We start from the raw sequence: 5,992 nt of genomic DNA, 5'->3' as shown, positions 1-5,992 counted from the left end.
TGCGTCTGCCGGGAGTCGAACCCGGGTCTATTGCTTGGAAGGCAATTATCCTAACCGTTGGACTACAGACGCTTTTGTGTAGATTTTCATACTATCTTTTATCAAACTAAACGATTCCAAATGATATACAGATAGGTAGAGTCTATGCACAAAGCTGATGCTTCTCTGATTTAAAGCAGAGAGTTAACTGAGAAGTGAAGTAACAAGGCTCATATAACTCCACACACTAAATTTCAGATTTCATAACTTTGTTACTCAATGATTCATAACTTTGATAGATATGATTCTCTAGCGCTTGTGTTATTTGATTTGAGTTGCAGCATCAGTAATCTTCTTCTAGAACGTTGTTTTCCAAGTCTTTTGGGTTGTGACAAGAGTGAATGCTTTGTCCCAATCTTGGCTGGCAGATTCTTGAATATTGGAGTCCCCAATTGAAGGCAACAACCAGTCCCCGTCCAAGTGACATTCTCCGGTTCATTCATAAAATCAAAGTTCAAAGGCTTTGGGGGTGGCTTATTACTTTTTTTGTTGGATTTGGTCTGCCGCCTACTATTGCTTCCTCGACCTTCAGAATGCTTAAAAAATATGCAAAATCATCAGTTCAAGTAAGGAACAAGGGGTTTAAACTTTTAAGGTGATGTCTGTCTACTAAATAAAGTTGGGAAGAGAGAAACGTTTCTGACTCGCTTCGGGATACAAGTCTCCGTTTTTTCTTTCTTAAAAGCCTTTTTAGGCATCCCGTATTCCCAGTAGTACAAAACCTTGTTCTTGGAAAACTACGTTACAAAACCAGACATTTCAAACATTACAAAATCATATTCTTTTCGAAACAATGGGCATTCTTCACGACTTCACCTTTTGATACTAGAATTTTTACCCTAGAAGGTCTCAATTAACCCTTGCAGTACTAAGGTGTCAATCCAATTGGGAATTTCACTAATAATTAAGATAGAACAAGCCAAGCCAAATTCAAAGAGGTTTAACTATCAAGTGAACAAACTTATTAAACTACTGCATGCAGAGTAATAGAGAACAATCTAGAGAACATGCAGAGTAATAGAGAACAACATGCATAAACAAAAGATAGAACAAGCAATAACAAGCTAAACTTGCATGCAGAGTATAATAGAGAACAATCTAGTGCAACAGAAATAAAAAACAAGTTCAATATTCAGAAACAATCAGATATATATATATATATATGCTTGTAATATGCTAGTACGTAATTATCATTGTGAAAAAATATTACCATTTCTAGAATCGAATAAAACAAAATATGCTAGTAGCAACATTCCCGATTTTTATGCAAATGTTATATTGTTTTCCTTGTTAATTTGCAGATAAATCGGAACTAAATATTGGATTTGTAAACTTTTCAAATTTTCTATTTAAGTTTTAAGAATCTTCATGTACATATCAGAGAATCTTTTCCAAGTCCATTTATATTTTTGCTCTTAGTCTTACGTCCATTCTGTTGCTTCTAACTTTCTAAACCAATCCAAACAACTAAAAACCAATACACACAACTTGCTTCTTACGTCATAATCCTTTAAATCTTTTGAAACCCTAATTTTCTGTCTCTTCTCGTGTGACTTATCTTTTGACAGGCTTGCTGTCGAAGAAATCGTTGAGGAAGACACTAAAGCCATAACTTGTGTTTATTGTCTCGTCTCCGATTAAAAGGGAGAGAGAGAGACAGCGAGAAACAGCCGTCAGGAAAACAGAGAGAGAAGAAATTAGGGTTGAGCGGCGTCGATGATGAAAGGAACCTCAATTCCTATGGATATAATCTCGGAGGTACTCGTACGGCTTCCTGCAAAATCTGTTGGCAAGTCGCGCTGCGTGTCGAAGCTGTGTTCATCAGCCACCACCCTTCCGTGTTTCATTAAGTCGTTTGCAGCTCGATCGAAAAGTCCCTGTCTTGTCATCTTGTTAAGAGAAAACGACAAGCTGTTTGTTCTGTCCTTGTTAGAAAACCAGTGTTCGAAGGAGAAGGACCCTCTAGTAGTGGCAGACAGTTATTCGATGACATATCCTAAATTTTGTCTCTTTGCAAGCGGCGAGCCAGTCAATGGCCTGATCTGCGTTAGGATATTAGGACACCCCCAAATCTGGAACCCAACCACAAGGCGTTTCTCGAATTTACCCGTCGCTGGAGACACTCGTTGAGCTTTCTAGGATATGATCCAATAGATGGTACATACAAAGTGTTGTCTATCCCTTCTTGTCATTTTCGTAAGTGCAGCAATTATCAGCCTCGGGCTCTTACACTGGGAGGAGGAGCTCAAGAATCATGGAGAGTCATCCAAGGTACCCCTGAACATTTCCCTTCTGGCTCTGGACGATGCATTGACGGGGTTGTCTACTATGTAGCCTCTCCGATTCATGATTTTCTTTGTCAGTTTTTGGTGAGCTTCCATGTCCGGTCAGAAAAGATGAGTGTAATAAAAGTACCATGGCCCTTTTCTCGTTGTTTCCTCATAGTTTATGAGGGGAAGTTAGTTAGTGTTTCTTCAAAAGCTGATGATATTACCATGTGGATTCTGGAAGATGCCGAGAAAGAGGAGTGGTCTTGTAAACATCTCCATTTACCTTTCACTCGCAATGATCCGATTTCAAAAACCCAATTACACTTGAGAGGTGTCAATGATGCCGGCGAATTTATTTACGTACCATCAGATTTGGAGAATCCGTTTCGGATTCTATATTTTGATCCCAAGGCTAACAGCTTCAGAACGGTTGTGGTTGAAGGAGTTGTGGATGACCAATTTAGACGCCGGAATGGACTCGGAGACGGACCTCTCAGCACCATATCTACTTATACAAATCACATAGAGAATTTCTTGTCTTTTTAAAATTGCAAACGTTTTGGTTTTGTTATTTTTGTTTCTGGCTCAATGATTCTCTCAAAGGCAATAATATTGACATACCTTGCCTTCAAAATCTCTACGACAAACGTTAAAAAGTATATTACAACCCAAATTAAACTGTTGCTAAACTATCACATGAGTAATTATATTAACCTACATTACATATGTTAAACAAATGAAGGAAAATCCAAAGTACCAAATAGATATGATTTTCTAGCGCTTCTGTTATTTGAGCTACAGCAGCAATCTTCTTCTAAAACATGGTTTTCCAAGGGTTTTGGGTTGTGACAAGAGTGAATGCTTTGTCCCAACCTTGGATTCTAGAATCTTGTAGTCCCCAATGGAAGGCCATCAAGCTTCTTCCGAACCATTAGTTCCCGTCCAAGTGACTTTCTCCGACACATTCATAAAATCAAAGTTCAACGGCTTTGGGCCTTTGGCGGTGGCTCATTACTTTTTTTGTTGGATTTGGTCTGCCGCCTACTATTGCTTCCTTGACCTTCAGAATGCTTGAAACATATGCAAAATCAACAGTTCAAGGAAGAAGCAAACAAGGGGTTTAAACTTTTAAGGTGATGTCTGTCTACTAATTAAGTTGGGAAGAGAGAAACGTTTCTGACTCGATTGGCGATGCGAGTCTCCGTTTATTCTTTCTTAACAGCCTTTTTAGGCATTCCGTATACCAAGAAGTATAAAACCTCGTTCTTGGACGTAGCAAAACTACATTACAAAACCAGACATTAATTTTCAAACATTACAAAATCATTTTCTTTTCGGAACAATGGGCATTCTTCACGACTTCACCTTTTGATACTAGAACTTTTACCATAGCAGGTCTCAGTTAATCCTATACAGTTGCAGTACTAAGGTGTCAATCCAATTGGGAATCTCACTAACAAGTAAGATGCATGAAGATAGAACAAGTCAAGTCAAATTCAAAGGGTTATAACTATCAAGTCTAAGTGAAAAAACTTATTAAATTACCGGACAAAAGCCAAACATGCATAAACAAAAGATAGAACAAGCAACACCAAGCTAAATAATATATCATGGTTTTTGTGGTTTTTAATCATGATATAAGGAGTCTTTTAGTGTCTTTTCATTTGTTTCTAGATTGTTTTTGAGTCTTTACAGATTTTTAGCATGAAAGGAGCAAAGTGGAGCAATTTAGATCAGTTTGGAGCAATAATCCGCAAGAAATCAACTTGGAATCGATCAGAGGAGATGGTGTCGATCGACACTGCCTTAGCATCGATCGACACCCAGTCCAAACCGACGAGAGAGCCAAATTTGGAAGTTTTACAAAGTTGCCCGAAGTTTTCCATATTTGCAAGACTAGTCCCTGACATGTTTTAGGACACATATATATAGTTTTTAGGTTTTCCAAACCCTTAGGTTTTATTCTATCAAGTTTTATTTTCCTGCAACCCTGTGAGATTTTGAGAGCTTTGGGAGAGAGAGATCAGATCTGCTTTGTAGAAAAGAATTCTTGAACTCCTTCTTACTCTTTATAATCTCAATTGCTTATTATTCAGAAAGATGTTTTGTTCTTCAATGATTATGTCTGAGTAATTTGCTTGTTAGGTTTAAGGTTTTTCACAGGGATTTTATGAATTATTAGATCTGATTATTTAGGATTCATTATCTATCTAGATCTTCATCTTAGGTTGTTCTTCATATTAATCCTTGATTGGCCATCTAGAATTAATACTCTAGGAAAATAAATTGATATGAGAATATAATTAATTTTCCTGATAAAACCTTTTGATGAGCAAAATTATTTCTTGCAAAGAGATTTGGTTTAATAATTTTGTGAACAATCTAAACATGATTTTATTGCTGATTTTTAACCTAGAATTTTACAAAGAGATTTGGATTTTCTGGTTTTAAATTTAAATATTATTTGCAGTAAGAACTGATTTAATTTACAAAAGTGTTTAGAGTTCTAGATCTGTTCTTAATTGTTTGAATCCTAATTTATTGATTGATTTAATATTTCATAATTTCCTGAGAAATTCCCTAGGCCTAGCTTTTTGATCTTCTGAATTTACAACAGCTTTTATTTTAATTCAATTTAATCTGTTTAGCTTAATTATAAAACTCTATAATTTATTGTATAGACTTGAGTCCTTGTGGAATTCGACCCCTAAGTACTGCTTTGATCTCTTAATTTGAGAGAGTAGCTCCAGGGATTAATTTGAGCATATCAAATTTTGGCGCCGTTGCCGGGGACTCTTTGATCTACCATTAGATTTGAGTTTTAGATTTTGTCTAAATTTTTCTTTTTATTTTCAAACTAACACGCTTTTGTTTTCTTTTCTCTTGTGTGTTTCAGGTGTATGCCTAATAAGCCTAACACAAGGAGCAACAAGACTGGTCCAATTCTGAAGATTTCAAACCAAGAGTTGGGAAAACTTGAGCGTGAGAACAGAAAAGCAGCCAAATCTCTAAAGATGGTTAATACGATCATTCTGATGCGTGATGAGGCTGGTGTTTTGAGGGATCAAGAGGGCCACTTGCGCAATGAGCAGGGCCAAAAGCTTGATGCAGAAGGAAACGTGATTCCTGAACCTGTTGTCAACGAGCAGGCTGTCGTGAACCAGCAAGCTGGTGTCGTTGATGAGCCGGATCTTGGTGTCGATCGACACCAACCAGGTGGCATCGATCGACACCCACCTGCAGACGTGCGTGGAGCTGCCAACCACGTACAGAACCCCGTTCGACGACAGGAGAACAACCGGGATCTGATCAGGACCATTGCTGACTACAATCGGGCTGATCTGGTGTATGAGAACTGGTCTGCTATTGTTCCTCCCCCTTTTCAGAGGAATGATTTTGAGTTGAAACCTGCGTACTTTCAACTAGTTGGGCAAAGACCTTTCTCTGCTTTGCCCAATGAGAAGCCCTTGGATCACATTGAGCATTTTGAGGATCTGGTGACTAGCATCAAGGCTAATGGGGTGACTGAGGACTACATCTTCTGCAAACTCTTCCCTTACTCACTTGCGGGAGAGGCATCTCAGTGGTAGAAACAGCTGCCTGCTGGATCATTGACAAGCTGGCGTGATGTCAAGGTGGCCTTCCTCAACCACTTCTATGATGATGCAATGTCAGATGAGTTG

General features: G+C 38.1%; 1 non-coding gene and 1 pseudogene across 1 annotated transcript; one reads left to right on the top strand and one right to left on the bottom strand.

The window, feature by feature from the left end:
* Nucleotides 1-72, bottom strand: TRNAG-UCC (transfer RNA glycine (anticodon UCC)). The gene has a single exon. It is a non-coding gene; the product is annotated as a tRNA-Gly (tRNA).
* A 1,555-nt stretch (nt 73-1,627) lies between these two features.
* LOC147938405 (putative F-box protein At1g50870 pseudogene) lies at nt 1,628-2,855 on the top strand (annotated as a pseudogene).
* Nucleotides 2,856-5,992: the final 3,137 nt, after the last annotated feature.

This window comes from Camelina sativa, chromosome 9 (assembly GCF_030686135.1).
Source record: "Camelina sativa cultivar CO46 ecotype springtype chromosome 9, ASM3068613v1".
NCBI lineage: Eukaryota > Viridiplantae > Streptophyta > Magnoliopsida > Brassicales > Brassicaceae > Camelina > Camelina sativa.
The sequence above is the reverse complement of the archived record's forward strand: the minus strand, read 5'-3'. Positions and strand labels throughout refer to the sequence as shown.